The sequence below is a fragment of the Onychomys torridus genome, chromosome 3 (assembly GCF_903995425.1).
Source record: "Onychomys torridus chromosome 3, mOncTor1.1, whole genome shotgun sequence".
NCBI lineage: Eukaryota > Metazoa > Chordata > Mammalia > Rodentia > Cricetidae > Onychomys > Onychomys torridus.
The window spans coordinates 72,149,667-72,174,543 of NC_050445.1; positions in this window are offsets into that span (position 1 = coordinate 72,149,667).

Below are 24,877 nucleotides of genomic sequence, written 5' to 3' on the forward strand. Positions count from 1 at the left end.
GAGAAATGGAAATGACTTTATACCCAATAATGATAATCTGATACCGCAGTATGCAAACTATGCTTTTTTAAAAGAGAAAATCGTAGCTCAAAGACTTTTCTCATTTTAGTTTATGGTCAATGAGGTTTCTCTAAATTTTAATCACAAATACAGGGCGCTTATTACTGGTTACTCTTTTAGATTTCAAGGAGATGAAAAAAATCACATACATTATATTCTGTAAATATTTATTATAGTAATTAGTTTCTTCTGTGTCACTGGTGAATGTTCAAAAGCACACTTCATTGAGATTATTTCCTTTCTGTTTATGTATATGAGTTCATGTGTGTGAAGGTACACACGTGTGAATGTCAGTCTTACATGTTGTTCTTCAACACTGTTCACCACTCTAGAGGCACTAGGAGCTGGGAAAACAGAGCCAACAAAAGTGCCACACTAAAGTCTCATGCACTAGACAATTTTAGTCAGAGCATCAAACAGTTTATACTCCGACAGTTAAGAGGAGTCACATGAGTAAAGTGTCCAATCACAAGGACAAGGCACACACCGTGGGCAAGCTGCATGTGGTAAAAACACAGCTTTCCATAGAAGCCTACCAATAAATAGCAATAGCCAGTTATAATGAATAATCTGCAGTAAACTCACTCCTATCCCCTTCCCCTGGGAGGGGTACAAAAACAGAATCCAAAAAGTCCTCTGTGTTCAAGAAACTGAGTCACAAGATTCCTGTGTTGTTTTCTTGAAGTTTTCACACAAGCACTCAGACTTCTGTTCACAAGACTCCATTCTGAGACCATGCTCCAGCATAGCACTATCCATTTGATTTAGGAGACAAAGTCTCTCATTGCCCTAGGGACCACAAGCAGGCTAGCAGGTTTATCTCTGACTTTCTAGTGCTGGGACCACAGTGTGTGCTGTCATGCCTAGGCTTTTTACATGGATTCTGGGGAATCAAACACATGTCTTCACAAATGTGAGGCAAACACTTTACTAACTGAGCAATTGCCAAGTCCAAGGTTATTTTCTTGATTGCATTTTACTTTCCTCGCTAATAATTTAAAAAAGTAATAGATATTAACTAAGGGGAAATATATATATAATAAAATTGTTATTAAAATAATGTATGAATGTAACTTTATTTATTTATTTCTTAATTACTTATTTATTTATTTTGACACAGGATTTCTCTGTGTTGTCCTGCCTGTTCTGAAGCATGCTCTATAGACCAGGCTGGCCCCAGACTCACAGAGATCTTCCTGCCTCTGCCTCCTGAGTGCTGGGATTAAATACATGTGCCTCTTCCTGCCATAATAACATTTTATTAAGGACATTCAGGTAAAATTTAACCGTCTTACACTTTAAATATTTTCATGGAGTTGAAGAGATAGCTAAGTGGATCAGCAGAAGGACCTGAATTCACTAGTCATGTTAAGACCTGGATATGGGTGCACATGCCTAGAACCCCAACATTGGGAGGAAATAGGATGATGGGCTAGGAAGATCACTGGGATGGACTGGCTAGATGCATTTTTCACTGAAAATGGTAGGCTTTGGTTTAAGTAAGAGACCATGTCTCAAGGTAACAAGGTAGATGCTGATAGAACAGGGTACAAGGCATTTCCTGGCCTTTACACACATGCACTCACATAATACGTACACACATGAATAAACTACATACATTAGAAATTTTAAAAAAAATTTAAGAAAATGAATACATAAAACCAAAACTACACTATTTAAGAAAGAACCATTTTGGATACACTGTCTGTCTTACAAGGAGCTGAAATACCATTTTAGGCCTATTACTAATTAGAAGCATATGGATATTTGGATCATGTTATATACAGTTCTTTCACATGGAATATCATTGTTCTTCTGCTTTACCATGTTCTCTTAAGTAGGTGACCAATTATGAAAACAAGTTCATATTTAGAGTTGATATCATACCATCATGAGTCAACTTAAGTATTAAAAATAGCACAGTGTGTAAAATACCCTAACACATGCTTATGGTTACCGCCTTTTCAACCCTTCCTCTTAACAGCCATACACTAACACTATTTATTTGTAATCTAATCAATGTCTAAAAACCATCTCTGTATCAAATAGGTTAGTAAGAGTTTTAAGACTGACCCATGTTAGAACACAGTTTACATGTATACATGAGTGTGCACATGTATGTGAGTGGAAAAGACATATAAGAACAGATAAATGAATGTACAGAAAGAAATCTCAAATTTTTATAATAGTATGTGACATGTGACGTTTTGCTTTACTATACATGCTTAATCTATGGTGTAAGTTCATGATAGTAATACTAGTAACAGCCTTTTAAGATGTAAATACTCCCCCCCCCTTTAAATAAATTCATAGCTTGAGATAGTATGTTTAAAATTCTGGTATTTTTTTGTAGGTTCATGCATTTTTATTATGTTTGGAAAGGTGTTAGGGCAACATTTATTTTTGAAATAACTCGTGCCTCTCCTCTGTAAAAGACTCTTAATTTATTTGTTAATTGTGGTCCTAAAGTTCACACCTCAAGGATGTATCAACTTAGTAAGAGCTACACCAGACCTATTCTATACCCCATGTGACAAACAATAGCAGTCCCACTGAATTTTTCTTCAGATATTTTACCTTAAAAGAAAAAAAAAAAAAAAGTAAGCTTTGGTTGCCATTATAAGAATAAATCTCTCTTTGAGAGCCTTGTCATCAATGACTTCTTACCACCTGTTTTTATTACACATGTATTATATACATGGACATAATATATTCTGATTATTCTACTCTTTAACTTCCTTAGGCTGATGTTTTGCAGTATTTTGTTGGAACAAAAAGAAAATGAATACAGAAGTATTTAGTTGATTGTCTGCCTCATGACTAATCCAGAGAATGGTCACATGAGTCATCCTCAATGCTTCTGAACAAAAGCAGTTCTTTAGGTTATTGCTTTATTTTTTATTTATTCAGAGCTACTAACAAAGGGACAATTAAGGGTAGATTTAAAGAGGCAATTTTAATTGAACTTCTGAATTAAAAATCCTTCTAGTCAAACAAAAGACAAGGTTAGAATTTGTTTTCCTTTTTAGGCAAAAACATCTATATTTGTGGCAATATATATAAATATATTCATTTCAGACTGGGATTTTTAAGCAAAAGAACATTTAAAGCATAATTTATAAAAATAAAAATGTACAAATACATCCAGCCTCCTGGAACTTTCCTTTCCACATTTTGTAACACCAAGTTGCAGAATGTCAAAGGTTCCCTCAATAGTTTTTTGTTTTGTTTTGTTTTGTTTTGTTTGTTTGTTTTGTTTCTCAAGACAGGGTTTCTCTGTGTAGCTTTGCGCCTTTCCTGGATCTCGCTCTGTATACCAGGCTGGCCTCGAACTCACAGAGATCAGCCTGACTCTGCCTCCCGAGTGCTGGGATTAAAGGTGTGTGCTGCCAATGGCCCAGCTACGCTCAATAGTTCTTAAAGGGCAGTCTCCTCTGTCCAGTCAGCTTTTCAAATTATTATTGGCAAAGGTATGCATCCCAATGGAACTATTTTATCAGGACTTTCGATTCTAATGATATATTTGCAAACATTTTTCCCATGGAAATATGCATGTTAACTCAAATACTTCTATTTCAGGCCAGCTGGCATATACGAGGAAAACTAAAACACAATCCTTTATCTCCAAGTGGTATAATCACCAAGGCTGACTTAGAAAACACTTAATGAAGCATGTTTACAACATTATTCTCCTGTACATCTTTCAATTCATCATTTTCCATTGTGTTTTTGTAGATAAAATGTAAATGTTAAGAAAATATCTTTTTTAATGTATGCCAGAATGAATTTTTGCCCAGAAATTCTATGTATGAGACTGTTTTGCCCAGGCCATACCAGAATGAAGGGATTAGGCCTGTTTCAGGCAATGGTAAGAATGCTTGACTTCTCCCTTTCATACAGATTTTTATAGCAATACTAAATGGAGAAATTTTCACCTCCACTTCCAGTTGTTCTATCTATTTACATGAAAATTTCATTTTGTTAATTTTTTAACAGCTGAGTAGTGTTCTATTGTGTAAATGTATCACATTTTCTTTATCCATTCCTTGGTAGAAGGATATCTAGGTTGTTTCTAGGTCTGGCTATTACAAATAAAGCTGCTATGAACAGAGCTGAGCAAGTGTCCTTGTGGTATGATGGAATGTCCTTTGAGTATATGCCCAGGAGTGATATAGCGAGGTCTTTAGGTAGACTGAGTCCCAATTTCCTAAGGAACTGCCATATTTATTTCTAAAGTGTCTGTACTAGTGCCTGCACTCCTACCAGCAACAGAGGAGTGTTTCCCTTGCTCCACATCCTCTCCAACATGAGCTGTCACTGTGTTTTTGATCTTAGCCATTCTGATCAGTGTAAGATGGAAGCTTAAAGTTGTTTTGATTTGCATTTCCCTAACAACTAAAGATGTTGAACATTTCTTTAAGTGTTTCTCAGCCATTAGAGATTCCTCTGTTGAAAATTCTGTTTAGATCTATATCCCATTTCTTGATTGGATTAATTGGTTTGTTAATTTCTAATTTCCTAAGTTCTTTATATATTTTGAAAATCAGCCCTCTCTCAGTTGTGAAGTTGGTGAAGATCTTTTCTCTTTCTTTAGCTTGCAGTTTTGTCCTCTTGATGGTGTCCTTTGCCTTACAGAAGATTTACAGTCCCGTGAGGTCCCATCTATTAGTTGTTGCTATCAGTGTTCTGTTCAGGTAGTTGTCTCTGTGCCAACGTGTTCAATTCTAGTCCCTAATTTCTCTTCTATAAGGTTCAATGTATCTACTTTTATACTGAGGGTTTTTTAATCCACTTGGACTTCAGTTTTGTATAGTGTGATAAATACAGATCTCTTCGCTTTCTCCTACATACTAACACCCAGTGAGACCAGTGTCATTTGTTGATGATGCTTTCACTTTTCCATTGTATATTTCTGGCTAATGTATCAAAAATTGTTTGTCTATATCTGTGTGGGTCTACATCTGGGTCTTTCATTCAATTTCATTGATCAATCTGTCTGTTTTTATGCCACTGCTATAATATTTTATTACTATAGCTCTGCAGTAGATCTTGAAATCAGGCATGGTGATGCCTCCAGATGTTCTTTACTGTATAGGGATTTCTTTTTTTTTTTTGCTATCCTATCTGTGGTTTGACAAAAATGGCTCCCAAAGGGAGTGGCACTATTAGGAGGTGTGCCCTTGTTGGAGGAAGTGTGTCATTGTGGAGGCAGGCTTTGAGGTTTCTTTTGCTCAAGCTTCCCTCAGTGTGACAGTCAGTTGACTTCCTGTTCCCTGCAAGATGTGGACTCTCAGCTATTTTAGCACCATGTCTGCCTGCACACTGCCAAGCTCCCCACCATGATGATAATGGACTGAACCTCTGTAATTCTAAGTGAGCCACTCCAATTAAATGTTTTCTTTATAAGAATTTCCAATATCATTATGTCTCTTCACAGCAATAAAAACCCTAACTAAAACAGAAGTTGATACCAGGGACTGGAATATTGTTGACATAGGCCTGCCTATGCCTTTGTTTGAAGGAATATGGACTTTGGGACTGGGGCTTAGGAAAGCAATTGAATATGTTAAGCACTGATTAATGGGTCATCCTAGTAGGACCATTGAAGACAGTGATGCTGAGTATAGTCTGATGAACTGTGGGCATCTACTTTAAGAGTTTTCAGAGGAAAAGGATTTTAGTATGTTGCCTAGAAATTGTTCTTATAATATTTTGGTGAAGGAGGTGGCTAATTTTTGCCCTTGTTTGAGAAGTTTGCCCAAGGAAAAAGTGAAAAATTTTGAATTAATTCCATTGGTAGAAGAAATCTCAAAACAGCCTAGTATAGAGTCTGTTGTGTGGTGTTGGGTGATAATCCTAATGAAGATTTATAATGAAAAGGAACTAAAGAAGATACTAAAGCCAGATGTGATAATGCACACCTTTAAATTCAGCACTGCAGAGGCAGAGGCAGGAAGATTTCACCCAGCTAAGTTTCCAACTTGTGAAAAGTAATTGAAGAAAAGATTATTGCCAGGTGTGGTGGTACATGCCTTTAATCTCATCACTGAGACTAAAGAAGCTGGTACATCTCTAAGTTTAAGGCCAGCCTGGTATATAGAGAAAGTTCAAGAACAACAAGGCTTAGACAGTGAAAGAGGAAAGTGGAAAGCCAATAAAGATGTAATTCATTGAACAAAGGGACTATGTCCATCTCTAGCAAACACCAGAACTTGGCAGCTTCAGTTATGTGGTTCTGACTTTAGAGTTAAGGATAGAAGAAGAGTTATGTAATAAAGCTACTAAGGACAGACAGGTGTCAGGGGTGTCAGTAAATGGAGGCCTAGTAAAGAGGCCATTGTTTGAAACTATGGTATTGAAGCCTATATTGCCCTGGAGAACCGAAGATGATAGAGATGCCAGAGTCATGAGATACATTTGAGGAGAGCTGCTAAAAGGGCATGGAACCAGTCTGAGAGAAGGAAGTATGTTGCAGTCCACAAAGCTGAACAGAATTGGAGATCTGAAGAGTATTTTGACATCATATATAGTGCTACCAAGTTTGGAGTTTGCCCAGCTGGCTTTTGGTCATGCTTTGGTCCAGTATTTCCTCACTGTGCTCCCTTTCCTCCTTTGGGGAATGATAATGCATATCCTGTGCCATGCTGTGGATATCGCTCTGTGTAAATAAAGTTCTGATTGGCCAGTGGCCAGGCAGGAAGTATAGGCAGGACAAGAGAGAAGAGAATTCTGGGAAGTAGAAGGCTGGGAGGAGACACTGCCAGCTGCCATGGAAAGCAACATGTAAAGACACTGGTAAGCCACAAGCCATGTGGCAAAGTATAGACTAACAGAAATGGGCTAATTTAAGATAGAAGAAGTAGATAACAAGAAGCCTGCCACAGCCATATGTTTCTAAACAATGTAAGTTTCTGTGTGTTTACTTGGTTGGTTCTGAGCATCTATGGGCCTGGTGGGTGAGAGAGATTTTCCTGACTGGGCCAGTCAGGAAAACTCTAACTACAAATGGCGCCCAATGTGGGGCTTTTCAGTCTTACAAAGATGGATATTACACAGAGAATCTGGTTTGTGTTGTCTTTGAGATTTTTAACTGCAGAAAAAGATTTGATCGTAAAAGCTGTTGAGTTAAACAAATATGTAAATTTTAAAGGTACCTTGACTTCAAAATTTAGATATAAGGATATGTTGCTTTGGAAAAGAGTCTCTGCTTTTGTTTCCACAGAAAGCCAGAGGCTGTGGATTTGTTCCAGATTAAGATACATCCGGTTTGATCAGCCAAGACCACCTGAAAGGTCTCCGATGATACCATGGCCCAGATGATCCAACATCCAGAATGGTTTCAAGGCAACTGGCTCAGAGGTTTGCCCTCACGGACTACTCCATAATCCTAAAATTTTCTTTGTGTTCCATAAGATACAGCACCCCCCCTCCAGCAGGAAGTAGTAAGAGAAACTACGCCCAAATTCCCAGCTGGCTTTGGAGATGGAATTGGCTCACTCCTTCTCTAAACCCAGACATATTGCTAAAAGAAAAGGTTAAGAGATTCTTGTGTCCCAAATCAGAAGAGCCCTCTGGTGTGGGACAGAGAAAAAACACTATTTTATTTAAAACAGGTTGATTATAAATGCAATCTTTTTCTAAAGATAAAAAAGGGGATATGATATAGATATGATAGGATGAAAGCATAGATTAATGAACTTACTTCTAAAGAGCAACAACTCATTTTAAATGTTTTACATTGGTATAGATATTCGTCTATTGATACAAACTTAAAGTTAATTTTGTTATACTGTGTGTATATTTCTACTCTTGTTTAAGGTATTATGTTTGTACTGCTCATTTTAAATTGAAATGGATAATTAAAAGTAGATTAATAATTAGTCATCTATGATAATCATACGTGTAGCCATGTTAGTTAAGTCTTCTAGATATACAGAGAGATATTTCAGATAGACAGGTAATCCTCAAACACTTCAAAGGTCTACAGAATATGGCATTTAAAATATTTTTAAAATTTAGACTTCCTGGACAGTGAGACATGTCTGCTCCTGGCAGCATCGATTTACTTCAGAGAGGAGGATGGGCACTGAAGACACTTCATATGGAGTTTATCTTCACCTTGGCAAAAACAGCCATTTGGGCAAGAAACTGTTCTTGCCTGGACTGCTCAATCAACTGGACATGCAGGACCCATAGAAAGGTGACCAGTAAACTTTGCTTGATGAAATGGTCCTTCAGGTTCCTGCTTCGCAGAGTAAACTGCCAGACATTCTACAGGACACTGAGAGAAGTGACTGAGAGACTCTATCCCTGTGGGCTGAAGACAAATGCCCCAACTTTACAAAGGAACATTAGGTGACTGTTCAGGCTGCCAGCTGTCTCTGTCTACCCTGCAAGACTACCAAAGGTTGCTTGCATCCTTCTCCTGGTTCTCAGGTAATATTATATCCTTCTGAGGTCTTTGATGTGGTTGAAGACTAGATAGTTATAATTTCCTCAGTTATGATAAAAGATAAGTTAGATATAAAACCTTAGACTCACAAATATAAGATAGATAGGATATCTTCTTTAATATTGTAACTGTAATTCTTGCTTGATAATTGTTTTGTTATATGTAATTGTACTATGTAAAAGTTAAAACCTTCCTTTAAAAAAAAAAGAAAAGGGGAAGTGCTGTGGATATCGCTCTGTGTAAATAAAGTTCTGATTGGCCAGTGGCCAGGCAGGAAGTATAGGCGGGACAAGAGAGAAGAGAATTCTGGGAAGTAGAAGGCTGGGAGGAGACACCGCCAGCCGCCATGAAAAGCAACATGTAAAGACACTGGTAAGCCACAAGCCATGTGGCAAAGTATAGACTAACAGAAATGGGTTAATTTAAGATAGAAGAAGTAGATAACAAGAAGCCTGCCACAGCCATACAGTTTCTAAACAATGTAAGTTTCTGTGTGTTTACTTGGTTGGTTCTGAGCATCTATGGGCCTGGTGGGTGAGAGAGATTTTCCTGACTGTGGGCCAGGCAGGAAAACTCTAACTACAGTGCCATGATATGCTGGAAGTATGTGATCTACTTTTTTATTTTGATTTTTACAGGGGGATTAAAATGAAGAGGTTGCCATGGATCTCAGAAGAGACTTTGGACTTTGAAACAAGTTGAGACTTATAGACTATGGGGACTTCTGAAGTTATACTAAATGTATTTTTTTGCATTGTGATATGGCTATAAGCTTTTTGGGTACAAGTAGTAGAATGTGATGGTTTGAAAGAAAATGGTCCCCAAAGAAAGTGACACTATTAGGAGGTGTGCCCTTTTTGGAGGAAGTGTGTCACTGTGGGCACAGGCTTTGAAGTCTCTTTTGCTCAAGCTTCCCTCTTTGTGAAAGTCAGTCAACTTCCTGTTGCCTGCAAGATAGAGGACTCTCATCTACTCCAGCACTGCTACTGCCTGAATACTGCCATGCTCTCCACCATGATAATAATGAAGGGAACCTCTGAAACCACTAGCAAGCCACCCCAATAAAATGTTTTCTTTATGAGTTTCCATGGTTATGTTGTCTCTTCACAGCAATAAAAACCCTAATTAAGACACTGGATTTTTTTATTTTCCACACTAAGTTGAGTATTGTACTTTCAAAGTCTGTAAAGAATTGTTTTGGGTGGAGATTGCATTGAATCTGTAGACTATTTTTGGTAAGATGACCATTTTTACTATATTGATCCTACCAATACACGAGCATGGGAGATCTTTTCATCTTCTGATATCTTCTTAAATTTCTTCCTTCAAAAACTTGAAGACTTTTCCATGCAGGCCCTTCTCTTGCTTGGTTAGAGTATCCCCAAGATATTACATATTATTTGAGGCTATTTTGATGTGTATTGTTTCCCTGATTTCTTTCTCAGCCAATTTGTCATTTGTGTATAGGAGGAGTACTGATTCTTTTAGTTAATCATGCTTCCAGCCACTTCACTAAATGTTTTTTTTTTCACTTTTTAAAAATTTTATTATTATTATTATTATTATTATTATATTTGTGTTTTAATTTTACACATCAGCCATGGGTTCCCCTGTCCTCCCCCGTCCTGCCCCCAACCCAACTTTCCCTCATCCCCTCCCCTCCATTCCCATCTCCTCCAAGGCTAAGACTCCCCTGGGGATTCATTTAAACCTGGTGGTTTCAGTAAAGGCAGGTCCAGTCCTCTCCTTCCAGGCTGAGCAAAGTGTACCTGTGTAAGCCCAAGCTTCTAAACAGCCAGCTCATGCACTAAGGACAGGTCCCGGTCCCACAGCCTGGATGCCTCCCAAACAGTTCAAGCTATTCAGTTGTCTCACTTATCCAGAGGGCCTGATCCAGCTGGAGGCTCCACAGTCTTTGGTTCATAATTCATGGGCTTCCATTTGTTTGGCTATTTGTCCCTGTGCTTTTTCCAATCTTGGTCTCAAAAATTCATACTCTTATAGTCCCTCCTTTTTCTTGACAATTGGACACCTGGAGCTCCACCTGGGGCCTGGCTGAGGATCTCTGGTTCACTTACATCAGTTATTGGATGAGAGTTTCAGCTCGATTGTTAGGGTGTTTAGCCATCTGATCACCAGACTAGGACAGATCAGGCTTTCTCTCGACCATTGCCAGCAGTCTACAGAGGATGTATCATTGTGGATTTCAGGGGACCTCTCCAGCACTCTGCCTATTCCTGTTCTCAAGTGGTCTTCATTTATCATGGTCTGTTATTCCTTGTTTGCCCTTTCTGTTCTTGATCCAGCTGGGATCTCCTGCTCCCCTAAGCTTTCTTTCCTTCGAAACTTGCCCTTCATTATTCCCACTGTCATCCAGGTTGTTCATGTAGATCTCATCCATTTCTCTGTCATTGGGTCATCCCTGGGTCTTTCCTAGGGTCCCATTTTCTAGGTAGCCTCCCAGGAGTTGTGTAGCAGTCTTTGTTTTACATCTAATATCCTCCTATGAGTGAGTACATACCATGTTTGTCCTTCTGAGTCTGGGTTACCTCACTCAGGATGATTTTTTCTAGATCCATCCATTTGCCTGCAAACCTCATGATGTCATTGTTTTTCTCTGCTGAGTAGTACTCCATTGTGTATATGTATCATATTTTCTTTATCCATTCTTCAGTTGAAGGGCATCTAGGTTGTTTCCAGGTTCTGGCTATTACAAACAATGCTGATATGAACATAGCTGAGCAAATGCCCTTGTGGTATGAGTGAGCATTCCTTGGGTAGTGCTTCAGCTGGGTCTTGGGGGAGATGGATTCCCAATTTTCTAAGGAAGCGCAATATTGATTTCCAAAGTGGCTGTACAAGCTTGCATTCCCAACAGCAGTGGAGGAGAGTTCCCCTTGCTTCACATCCTCTCCAGCATAAGCTGTCTTCTATGTTTTGATCTTAGCCACTCTGACAGGTGTAAGGTGGTATCTCAGAGTCATTTTGATTTGCATTTCCCAGATAATGAGGGATGTTTAGCAATTCCTTAAATGTCTTTCAGCCATTTGAACTTCCTCTGTGGAGAATTCTCTGTTTAGTTCTATAGCCCTTTTCTTAATTGGACTGTTGGGCATTTTGATGTCTAATTTCTTGAGTTCTTTATATATTCTGGATATCAGCCCTCTGTCAGATGTGGGGTTGGTGAAGACCTTTTCCCATTCTGTAGGCTGTCGCTTTGTCTTGTTGACAGTGTCCTTTGTACTACAAAACTTCTCAGTTTCAACAGGTCCCATTAATTGATTGTTTCTCTCAGTATCTGTACTACTGGTGTTATATTTAGAAAGTGATCTCTGGTGCCAATGCGTTCAAGAGTACTTCCTACTTTCTCTTCTATCAGGTTCAGAGTGACTGGATTTATGTTGAGGTCTTTGATCCACTTGGACTTAAATTTTGTGCACAGTGACTGATATGGATCTATTTGCAGCCTTGTACACATTGACATCCAGTTATGCCAGCATCATTTGTTGAAGGTGCTTTCTTTTTTCCATTGTACATTTTTGGCTTCTTTGTCAAAAATTGTATGTTCATAGGTGTACGGGTTAATGTCTGGGTCTTCAATTCGATTCAATTGGTCCACATGTTGGTTTTTATGCCAGTACCAAACTGTTTTTATTACTGTAGCTCTATAGTAGAGCTTGAGGTCGGGGATTGTGATGCCTCCAGAGGTTGTTTTATTGTACAGGATTCTTTTGGCAATCCTGGTTTTTTTGTTTTTCCATATGAAGTTGAATATTATTCTTTCCAGATCTGTAAAGAATTGTGTTGGTAATTTGATGGGGATTTTGTTGAATCTGTAGATTGCTTTTGGTAAGATCGCCATTTTTACTTTGTTAATCCTGCCTATCCATGAGCATGGGAGGTCCTTCCATTTTCTGACATCTTCAATTTCTTTTTTCAGGGACTTAAAGTTCTTGTCATATAGGTCCTTCACATGCTTAGTTAGAGTAACCCCAAGGTATTTTATTTCATTTGTGGCTATTGTAAATGGTGATGTATCTCTGATTTCCTTCTCAGCCTGTTTGTCTATTGTATATAGGAGGGCTACTGATTTTTTTTTTTTTAGTTGATCTTGTATCCTGCTATGTTGCTGAAGGTTTTTATTAGCTGTATCAGTTCCTTGGTTGAATTTTTGGGGTCCCTCGTGTATACTATCATGTCATCTGCAAATAGGGAGAGCTTGACTTCTTCCTTTCCAATTTGTATCCCCTTAATCTCCTTATGTTGTCTTTTAGCTCTGACTAGAACTTCAAGTACTATATTGAATAAGTATGGGGAGAGGGGACAGCCTTGCCTTGTTCCTGATTTTAGTGATATTGCTTTGAGTTTCTCTCCATTTAATTTGATGTTGGCTGTTGGATTGCTGTAGATTTCCTCTTTTATGTTTAGGTATGTTCCCTGTATTCCTGATCACTCCAAGACCTTCATCATGAAGGGGTGTTGGATTTTGTCAAATGCCTTTTCTGCATATAGTGAGATGATCATGTGGTTTTTTTCTTTGAGTTTGTTTATATGATTTATTACATTGCTAGACTTTTTTATGTTGAACCACCCTTGCATCCCTGGGATGAAACCTACTTGATCATGGTGGATAATTGTTTTGATGTGTTCTTGGAGTCTGTTTGCCAGAATTTCATTGAGTATTTTTGCATCAATGTTCATGAGGGAGATCGGTCTGTAGTTCTCTTTCTTTGTTGCATCTTTGTTTGGTTTAGGAATCAGGGTAATTGTAGCCTCATAGAAGGAGTTTGGTAATATACCTTCTGCTTCTATTGTGTGGAACAATTTAAAGAGTATTGGTATTAGGTCTTCTTTGAAGATCTGGTAGAATTCTGCAGTGAAACCATCTGGTCCTGGGCTTTTTTTGGTTGGGAGACTTCTAATGACTGATTCTATTTCCTTAGGGGTTATTGGACTATTTATCTGGTCTTGATTTAACTTAGGTAAGTGGTACCTATCCAGAAAATTATCCATTTCTTTTAGATTTTCCAGTTTTGTGGAGTAGAGGTTTTTGAAGTATGACCTGATGATTCTCTGGATTTCCTCATTGTCTGTTGTTATGTCCCCCTTTTCATTTCTGATTTTGTTAATTTGGATGCTATCTCTCTGTCTTTTCGTTAGTTTGGATAGGTTCTTATCTATCTTGTTGATCTTCTCAAAGAACCAACTCTTTGTTTCATTAATCCTTTGTATTGTTCTCTTTATTTCTATTTTATTGATTTCAGCTCTCAATTTGATAATTTCCTGGTGTCTGTTCCTCCTGGTAGACTTTGCTTCTTCCTGTTCAAGGTCTTTCAGGTGTGCTGTCAAGTCACTAGCATGAGGTTTCTCCAGCTTCTTTATGTGGGCATTTAGTGCTATGAATTTCCCTCTTAGCACTGCTTTCATAGTGTCCCATAAGTTTGGGTATTTGGTGTATTCATTTTCATTGATTTCTAGGAAGTTTTTAATTTCTTTCTTTATTTCTTCCTTAACCCATTGGTGATTCAGTTGAGCATTATTCAGTTTCCATGAGATTGTAGGATTTCTGTAGTTTTTTCTGTTGTTGAAATCTAACTTTAAACCATGGTGGTCTGATAGAACACAGGGGGTTATTCCAATTGTTTTGTATCTGTTCAGATTTGCTTTGTGGCCAAGTATGTGGTCGATTTTAGAGAAGGTACCATGGGGTACTGAGAAGAATGTATATTCTTTTTTGTTCGGGTGGAATGTTCTGTAGATATTGATTAAGTCCATTTGAGTAATAACATCAGTTAAGACCATTATGTCTCTCTTAAGTTTCAATTTGGCAGATCTGTCCAGAGGTGAAAGTGGGGTGTTGAAGTCTCCCACTATTAATGTGTGAGGTTTTATATGTGATTTAAGATTTAGTAATGTTTCTTTTACATATGTGGGTGCCCTTGTGTTTGGGGCATAAATGTTCAGAATTGAGATTTTGGCTTGGGTGGATCTTTCCTGCGATGAGTATGTAATGTCCTTCATCATCTCTTTTGATTGATTTTAGTTTGAAATCTATTTTGCTGGATATTAAGATGGCTACACCAGCATGCTTCTTAAGACCATTTGATTGAAAGTCTTTTCCCTGCCTTTTATTCTTAGGAGGTGTCTGTCTTTGAATTTGAGGTGTGTTTCTTGTATGCAGCAGAAGGATGGGTCCTGTTTTTGTATCCATTCTGTTAGTCTGTGTCTTTTTATAGGTGAATTAAGTCCATTGATATTCAGGGATATTAATGACCAGTGATTTCCTGTTATTATTTTTATTTTTTGGTGGTAGTATGTGTGTACTTCTCTTCTTTGGGGTTTATTGCTGTGGTGTTATCTATTGCCTGTGTTTTTGGGCATATCTGCCTTCCTTAGGTTGGAATTTTCCTTCTAGTGCTTTCTGTAGGGCTGGGTTTGTGGGTAAGTATTGTTTAAATCTGGTTTTGTCTTGGAAGGTCTTGTTCATCCATCTATGATGATTGAAAGTTTTGCTGGGTATATTAGTCTAGGCTGGCAGCCATGGTCTCTTAGTGTCTGCATTATATCTGTCCAGGTCCTTCTGGCTTTCAAAGTCTCCATGGAGAAATCGGGTGTTATTCTGATGGGTTTGCCTTTATAAGTCCCTTGGCCTTTTTCCTTTGCTGGCCTTAATATTCTTTCTTTATTTTTTACGTTTAGTTGTTTAATTATTATGTGGCAAGGGGACTTTTTTGGGGGATCTAGTCTGTTTGGTGTTCTATAGGCTTCTTGTATCTTCACAGGCATTTCCTTCTTTAAATTGGGAAAGTTTTCTTCTATGATCTTGTTAAATATATTTTCTGTGCCTTTGAGTTGGTATTCTTCTCCTTCCTCTATCCCTAACATTTGTATGTTTGGTCTTTTCATGGTGTCCCAAATTTCTTGGACATTTTGGGTCATGACTTCGTTGGATTTAGTGTTTTCTTTGACTGATGAATCTATTTCTTCTAATGTATCTTCAATACCAAAGATCCCCTCTTCCATCTCTTGCATTCTGTTGGTTTTACTTGCATCTGAAGTTCCTGTTCATTTACTCAGATTTTCTATTTCCAGCATTCCTTCTGCTAGTGTCTTCTTCATTTTTTTCTATTTTCCTCTTCAGGTCTTGGACAGTTTCCCTCCTCTATTTTGTTGCTTTTTCATGATTTTCTTTCTGGGTCTTATTGTTTTCATCTGCTTTATTTGTCCTTTCCTCTAGTTTTTTATAGCGTTCTTCCCATTTTTTGTTTGTCTGTTCTTCCACTTTATTTTTGATTTCTTCTATATAAAGTTCTAGCCTCTTCATGATGTTACTTATAAGTTTGTTTTCTTCTTCTTCTTCTTCCATTCCATGATGTTCAGGTCTAGCTGTTGGAGAAGGGTTAGGTTCTGGTGATGCTGTATTGCTCTTTATTTTGTTGTATGTACTTCTGCCTTGGCATCTGCCCATCTCCTTGTGGGTTCGTTCTTGGTCTTATCAGTGTACTTGGTCCAGACAGAGCTGACAGATTTAGGGAGCCTCTCTCTGGTCCAGATGGAAGCTCTGGGCCAGATGGGAGCGCTGGTCCAGATGAGAGTGCTAGCTGGATAGGAGCTGCGGGGCTGGACTCTGAGTCTCAGGAAGTCCCTGGGGTCTCCTTATTTTGTCCAGATGGGAGCTCCTCTTGTCCAGATGGGAGTTCCGGGACAGGATGGAAGCTCTGGTCCAGATGGGAGTTCCGGGGCAGGATGGAATGCTGGATACTGGTCTGTAAGTCTCCGGAAGGGGGCTGGGGTCTCCAGCAGATGCAAGGCATTGAGGTTGTAGTGTCCACCAGAGGGTCTCTCTGGTCCAGATGGGAGTTCTGGGGCAGATGGGAGCTGGGGGCTCTGGTTCAGATTGGAGTTCCGGGGCTGATGGGAGCTGGGGGCTGGTCTCTGAGTCTTAGGAAGTGGCTGGGGTCTCTTGTCCAGATGGTTGTTCCCGGGTGGATGGTAGCTGGGGGTTGGTCTCTGAGTCTCAGGAAGTGGCTGGTGTCTTGGGCAAATGGGTGTATGGGCAGGGTTTGGAGACTGCAGGGTCTGCCTGCAGTCTCTGGTCCAGATGGGAGTTCCGGGGTGGATCACTCACTAAATGTTTTTATGAGCTGTGGGAGTTCCATGGTAGAATTTGTGGCATCACTTATGTATACTATCATATAATCTACAAACAATAATACCTTGACTTCTTCCTTCCAAATTGTATCCTCTTGATCTTCAGTTGTCTTATTACTCTACCTAGAATTTTCAGTACTAAATTGAGTGGATATGGAGCAATTGTATGGACTTGTCTTGTTCTTGGTTTTAATAGAATTGTTTTGAGTTTCTTTCAATTTAATTTAATGTTAACTATTGGCTTGCTGTAATCTGCCTTCATTATGTTTAGGCATGTTTCTTATATCTGTAATCTCTCCAATACTATTATTATGAAAAGGCATTGGATTTTGTCCAAGGCCTTTCCAGCATCTAATGAGATGATCATGTGATTGCTTTTTTTTTTTTTCAGTTTTTTACATGGTGGATTACATTTACCAATTCTTTGTATGTTGCACCATCTCTGTAAATCCCAAAGTCTCATTTTAGTCACTGAGTCATGTCCAGATGCATAGTAGCTAACATCACTCTAGGACCAATGTTTATGTTAAATATATACAATGAATTGGGGTGAAGCCTCCTTGATCATGGTGGATGGTCTTTTTGAGGTTTCTTAGATTCAGTTTAAAAGTGTTTTACAGAATACTTTTGCATCAGTATTTATGAGGGAAATTGGTCTGTAATTCTCTTTCTTTGTTGATTCTTTGTGTGGTTTGGTTATCAGGGTGACTGTAGCCTCATAAAATAAATATGGCAACGTTCTTTCTATTTCTATTTTGTAGAAATATTTGAGAAGAATTGTTATTAGTTCTTCTTTGAAATTCTGTTAGAATTGTATGCTAAAACTATCTGGCCCTGAGCATTTTTTTATTTTTTGGTTGAGAAACTTTTAATGACCACTTCTGCTTCCCTAAGGGTCTATTTAAATTGTTTATCTGATCTTGATTTAACTTTGGTAAGTGGTTTCTATCAGGAAAATTATCCATCTGTCCTAGATTTTCCAGTTTTGTGGAATACATGATTCTTTGGATTTCCTTGGTATCTGTTGTTATGTCCCCCTTTTTGTTCTGATTTTGTTAGTTTGGATATTCTCTCTCTGCCTTTTAGTTAGTTTGGATTAGGGTTTGTCTATCTTGATTTTCTCAAAGAATCAACTCCTCGTTTAATTGATTGTTAGTGTTGTTCTCTTTGCTTCTACTTTACTAATTTCAGCCCTGAGTTTGATTATTTCTTGCCATCTACTCCTCTTAGGTAAGCATGCTTCTTTTTGTTCTAGAGCTTTTAGAGGTGCTGTTAAGTTCCTAGTATGAGATCTCTCCAAGTTTCTTACATAGGAACTTAGTGCTAAGTACTTTCCCCTTAGAACCTCTTTCATTATTTCCCATAAGTTTGGGTATGTTATGCAGTCATTTTTGCTGAATTCTAGCAAGTCTTTAATTTCTTTCCTTATTTTTGCCTTGACCCAGTAGTCATCCAGTAGAAAGTTGTTAAGTTTTTAAGAATCTGTAGGCTGTTATTTCTGTTTTTGAACTCCGGTTTTGATCTGTGATTCTGTGGTAGTCTGATAGGATGCAAGAGGGTTTTTTTCAGTTTTCTCGTATCTCTGGAGACACTTTGTGACCAAGTATGAGGTCAATTTTGAGGAACATTCCAGGAGGTGCTACAAAGGTGTATTCTTTTGTGTTTAGGTGAAATGTTCTATATGTATCTGTTAGGTCCATTTGGTTCATAACTTCTGTTAACCCCAGTATTTCTCTGTTTAGTTTTTATCTGGATGACCTGTCCATTGGGGAGAGTGGGATACTGAAGTCTCCCACTATCTCTGTGTGAATACAGATGTGTGATTTAAACTTTAGTAATATTTTCTTTACAAATGTGTGTACCGTTGTGTTTTTGGAGTATATATTAAGAACTGAAAAAAAATCATATTGGTTGATCATTCCTTTGACATTTCATACAAGTGTCCTTCCTTGTCTCTCTTAGTTAATTTTGGTTTCAAATCTATCTTGTTAGATGTTAGAATAGCTACACCAGCTTATTTCTTAGATTCATTTGCTTGGAAAATCTTATCCCAAACATTTGCTCTGAGGAAATACCTATCTTTGATGTTGAGGTGTGTTTCTTGTGTGCAGCAGAATCCAGTTTTAGCATCCATTTTGTTAGTCTGTGTCTTTTTATTGTGGAATTGATTCAATTCATATTGAGAGATATCAATGACAAATTTCTGTGGAATAATCCTGTATGCTGTGAAATTGTGTTGCTTACATTGTTAATAAAAAGTTGATTGGCCAATAGTTAGGCAGGATTTTCAGGGCAGAGAGAATGCTAGGAAGAAGGGTAGAGTCTGGGGAGTTGGGGGAGACACAATAGAAGCAGGAGATGAACATGCCATGTTGAAAGAAGGTACTGCCACATGGCAGAAGGTAGATAAGGAACCTACATTCATTTAAAATATAAGAGTTAGCTAGTAACCAGCCCGAGCTGTTGGCTAAGCATTTGTAAATAATAATAAGTACTTGAATGGTTATTTCTGAAGTGGCTGCCAGAACAGAGCTGATAGCAGTTTGATAAAAAATCTCTACCTACAGCCAATGATTGCTAATTCCTGTTATTTTGTTATTGGTGGTGGTGACTGTGTGTGTGTGTGTGTGTGTGTGTGTGTGTGTGTGTGTGTGTGTGTCTGTATGTGTGAGAGAGTGTGTATGTCCTTTCTTTTGGTTTTGCTAGTGTAAGGTTATTTCCTTTGTTTTCATTGGTATAGTTAACCTTCTCAAGTTGGAATTTTCCTTCTAGTACCCTCCGTAGGGGGAGATTTGTGGACACATATTATTTAAATTTGACTTTATCATGGAATATCTTGTTTTCTCCATCTATGGTGATTAAAAGCTTTGCTAGGTATAGTAGTCTGGGCTGGCACCTGTGATCTCTTAGAATTTACAGGACATCTGTCGAGGCCGTTCTGGTTCTCAGAGTCTATATTGAAAAATTGGGTGTAATTCTAACAGGTCTGCCTTTACAAGTTTCTTGGCCTTTTTCACTTGCTACCTTCTTTGTTCTGGAAGTTTTTTGTTTTGATTATTATTTGGGGAGGCAACTTTCTTTTCTGGTCCAGTCTATTTGGTGTTCTGTAAACCTCATGTACTTTTATCAATATCTCCTTCTTTAAGTTAGGAAAATCTTCTTCTGTGGTTTCCTTGTTAAGGATATCTATTATCTTTACAAAGTTGATTTTAAGGTTATTTTTCTTGTGCTTCTGAGTTGGAATATTCAGGGCTTGCTATAGTTGGATAAGTTTGCTCCACAATGACATCTTGTCCTAGGTGTTGTTGATTGTGCTCTTACACTGGCATCTAGGTATCTGGTTTGGGGGAATTATAGGTCTATAGGTGTTTGTCTTTGTTGGATGGATGTTTTACCCTCTTGATTTCTGTTTCATTTCTGGTCTTCTAGCTGGAGTGGCCTGCGGAAGATCTGTCAGATTGGGGACTAGAGTGGGGCCGGGATATAGTAGTGGTGAGTGGTAGAGTGATTGGGAGTAGTTTGGGCAGGCAGAGTGGGAGCAATTCTGGGGCAGGTAGACTATCTGCAGTTCCGGTGGGCAGTGTATCTTCTGATCCAGCAAGGTGTCTCTGCTGGAGTTGATTGCTGCTACATGGTGATAAACAGTGGAGAGTCAATTGGGAATGGGCTGGGCAGGCACTGGGGATGTGGGGGTGGTCAATAGTCAACTGGCCTACCTGAGGTCCTAGTGAACTGTGTGGCCTCTAATGAAGATGTAAGTTAGGGTATAGTGACAAGCAGAAGAGGGTCTTTTGAGGGTAGACGAGGTAGGCACTGAGGGAATGTTGGCAGTGTGCAGGCTATGGCATCTACCTGAGGTTCTGGTTGTGGCTTGGCCTCTGGTGGAGCAGAGGTCCCATTATTTAGTATTTCTGCTATACCTGTTAGTACAAGCTTTATGAAATGTACCATCAGCAGTACTTTTTATGTACTAAGGGTATCAATACAGTATAGTACAATTATATTTTCTCTAATCACTTTTTATAACAACAAAGACAATAATAGGGATACAGAAAAGTGACAGTCATATAAGTTGAACCCACAAAACCAAGATGAATACATGTCTTCACGTGAGTGTTACACTTAGAGGTGTCAAATATTAGTAAAATTGTAAATGTTCCAGTTGACCAACTGTTGACAGTTCTACAGGAGGCCTTGCATTTTCATAAATGTAGTAAGGAGAGTCTCCAGTGGGCTATACAAATTGTCTTGGAAAGGACACATTACTGTGGAATGCTTTTGAAATGGGAAGAGGATCTTCATTTTTGAGTGGAGAAAGACTTTATTTCTTTGCCTTTATTATTTTAGCAGGATAATTAATAGTATCACTTAGAGTCAGGATGATCTGAGACCCGAGGGAATCATTTAAGGAGGGAAAAATTGTAGTATTTGTACTCGATTACAACTTCTGTGGAAGGAGAACAGTGGTAGGTCAATATCTAGGCACTCAATGATGCCATGTATTTGTATAATTTAGTTACCTCTACATATATTAAGAACACACCCAATAATAGAGTGTTAGCACTATCCTAATTTTGAAAATGAAAAATAAAAATTGTGCTCAATGAGATTAAGACTAAAGTTAAAGCAAATTTATATATTAAAAGATTAAGAAACAAACATGGAGCTCACATTTGTGATCTCACTGCCCTATAGGCTGGGTGGAAGATTGGGATCTGTGTTTGCCTTGAATAGCTACTGCGAACAGCAGGTAAAGATACAGCCTGAAGCAACTCATATTTGAAAAGGTAAGTGGGACAGTAGAGCCTGAGACCCCAAAACTGTAGCTCTAGCTAGGGGAATACTTTCAGTAGGCCTCAAAAAAGAAACAGATCTCAGCTCAGGGGAAAAATATCGAGGGCATATTTTCAAGATTCCAAATACATCATCAAGAACAGGGTGAGAAGCTAGGTGTAGTGGCTCACACTTTGAATCCTAATGCTGGGGAGGCAGAGGCAGAGCATCTCTGTGAGCTCGAGGCCAGCCTGGTCTACATAGGGCATTCCAAACTCCAGGATAGCCAGAGTTACATAGAGAGACCCTGTCTCAAAAAACAAAACAAAACAAAAAGAAACAAACAAGAAAGGAGCAGGTTAAGATACGTGTTTAGAAGAATCAGTCAATGTACTGAATAATGTAGAATATCAAAAGACAGTTGGAAAAACTAGAGTCAGAATGAAACCAATCAAAGGAAATTGAAACTACAAGTTCACAAAGAAATTATCTGTGGCCCTAGCAATTGGGAAAGCAGCTTATTTCATAGTTCATTTTTTTAATCTTTAAAGACGCTGATGCAGCTTATCTTTTGAAGTTGATTTCTTCCACCTTACATACTGTAAGTAAAGTGCTCAGATAGAGCAACACAGAACTGGCAAATTTGAAAAATAGTAAATTAAGAAATGTCATAACCAGGTTTTAAAACACTATGACTACAGTTTTATTATTTATCAATTTTGAGCAACACCTGAAATTTATTGTTTTAATCTAAGTTGATGGAATTTTGTTGGGGCAGGAAAATGTGTTCCTGGCATGTGATTCTAAGAGTTATAATCTCATCTCTTAGATTATTCATTGTTTTAGGCTTATCCTGAAGATACAAGTGTGGAGTTCCAAATTTTATTTTTATATAAATTAACACTGCAGGCCAATATGCTATTTATTTGACTGTTATTTTTCAAATTCGGTTTAGGTTTCCACATTGATGAACTGGCCCAAGTCACACAATAGACTCCAGGGAATTTATTAAGTTTTGCCATAAGATGTAAACCTGCACAGATATGGTGATTTCTAATTGTTTTTCCTGCTAGATTGCATTAATTCCCTTGAGAACAAAGAAGTGTAGTTAGGAGGGAGAAGCTACAGAGTCCCTAAGACATTCCTTCCTGCACCTCCCTCCCTTTTTTATTTTTTGGGAATTTCATTGTATTTCTTTTTTTCTTTTTCTTTCTTTTTTCTTTTTTTGCTTGACCATTCAAGGAAATAGGAACAGATTTGCATTTTTTTGGTAAAAGAGAATAACATTTCAGGTTTATGTTCCCATATAGAGCCCATAGAAAAAAAAGGACACAAAATATTGTCACATAGAAAAATGACGAAGGAAAGAAGAAAGTGTATTCATAGTCAATTGTTTAAATAATTGATTTTAATTTGGATTTGTGTGTGTGTGTGTGTGTGTGTGTGTGTGTGTGTGTGTGTGTGTGTCTTTGTATGTTCAGTATGAGGGTTATTTCCAAAAGGCCAGAAGAGGTTCTCATATACTCTGGAGCTAGAGTTACAAGATATTTTGAGCCACCAGATGTGGATGCTAGGAACTGATCTTGGATCCTCTGGGAGAGCTGGTGATGCTCTTAATCACTGAGCCACTGCTCCATCATCTCATACTCCATTTAACAGTTCTACTCTCAGTCCAAGTAAAAGCTCATCTCAGTGACATAATGACATAATAGGATGTCCCAAGAAATAAATCAGACCTGTGACTTTGAGCACTTGGACTCTTACAGGCCATTTTGTTTTTGTAAATGGTAGAATGCTGGGTGATTTTTTCTCCCTGGAAGCTAAATAATATGAGTAATATTGTATAAATCAAAGAAAGCAGATCTAGAGACAAATAAGTGAGAATTACCTGTTGAGTACTGTAAACAAAGAGACATCTCAGACAATCAAAATATTAAGTTGATTATTCTGTTAGTTATTTAAATTAACCAAATGTTTAAATATTTTCCTTCAATGAAATCAAGACAAAGTAAAATATGTGAAAAATGATAAAATAGTTTCTATCCACATAATACCTATCATTTTGAGTTGAATGTTACTTTGAAGACATTTAACAAAAAAATCTACATGTAAACATCATAAAATATCATCTATGTGTTTGCAGAGAATATGTTTTTTTCTCTGAACAACACCTGTAAAAACAGTAGGAAACCTTCTTTGAAGTCATTAATACTTACTACCTGAAGTTTATTTCCCACCTAAGGCCTCCAAAAACATCTGTCCAAGAAATACACTGAAAATAAAGCAATCTAATACTTAATGATGCCAAGCTAATATTAAAGGTCTTGGCTAAAGACAAATCCAAAGCTCCAATTCTGCCCAGACTTGATTAATTGATTAAGCAACCCCTCCAAGATACTTTGTCTATTTATCTCTCCCTTAGATATTTCATGTAGTATCACATGCTTCATACTCCATTCCAGATCAGACAGAGGACAGTCCATTGACCTTCTCTACCTAATGAATTTTTACAAAATGAATTCCTAGTGATTAGGCTTTGCATAACTTCATAATTTTTTTTTTACGTTTTATGAGTTCTTGTGCATCATTTACTGGAAGGTTAACATCAAAAAGAAGACAAATTCTCATGAGTGTATTTTTGTACTTTGATGAAGATGTTTGTGTCTGAGATGGGAATAATAGCTATATAAGCAGTCTGGTACTCACTGGTATACTTTGTGGGTCATACAATTGATCTGAATCTTTCCTAATCTTTGAAGTAAAAATGATACTCTAATGTTAATTTTATTGTGTTTTTCTTTGATTGAACATCTCAGAATTCTTAAAGCAAAATTGAAGGTTTATGGTAAATGTTATCAGTGGCAGTTTTTCCTAATCATGTCCTTAACCCTGTTAAATTTTAGTAATTATCTTTACACCACAATCTTTTTCATCCTCACTACGTCTCTCATGCTAAGCTGGGGTCAGTTAATCTTGGTTGTTGCTACAGTAATTGCTTTGGACCACCCCAAGTCTCATACACACTAGACTTAATAGATAAAGGTGTGTGCTCTGATTGCTCCATCCATCTGCTGTTCCTGTCTCTCCCCTTCCTTAGTGCTGCAACTTCTCCTAGACACAATAATATTGAAATCAATTCAGCTGGTAACCTTACAATGGCCCATGATTGTTCAATGGAAGCAAAAGGAGTACATTTCTAACCTTGAATCAGAATTATGAAATGGTTAAGTTTAAAGATGAAACCTGTCCAAAGTGAGGTAGACTGACATGTAGGCCCCTTGTGCTGATCAGTTAGCCACCATAGACTGAGAGGAATGAGCAATTTAAAGACTTTTTTTAATTGAGGCTACCTGCTCTGGTCGATTCTCATTTGTGTCCATTGAACATTAACATGAAACATCATGCTGTTCCTAAACCAAAGCCTATCCTAGAGCAAGGTGC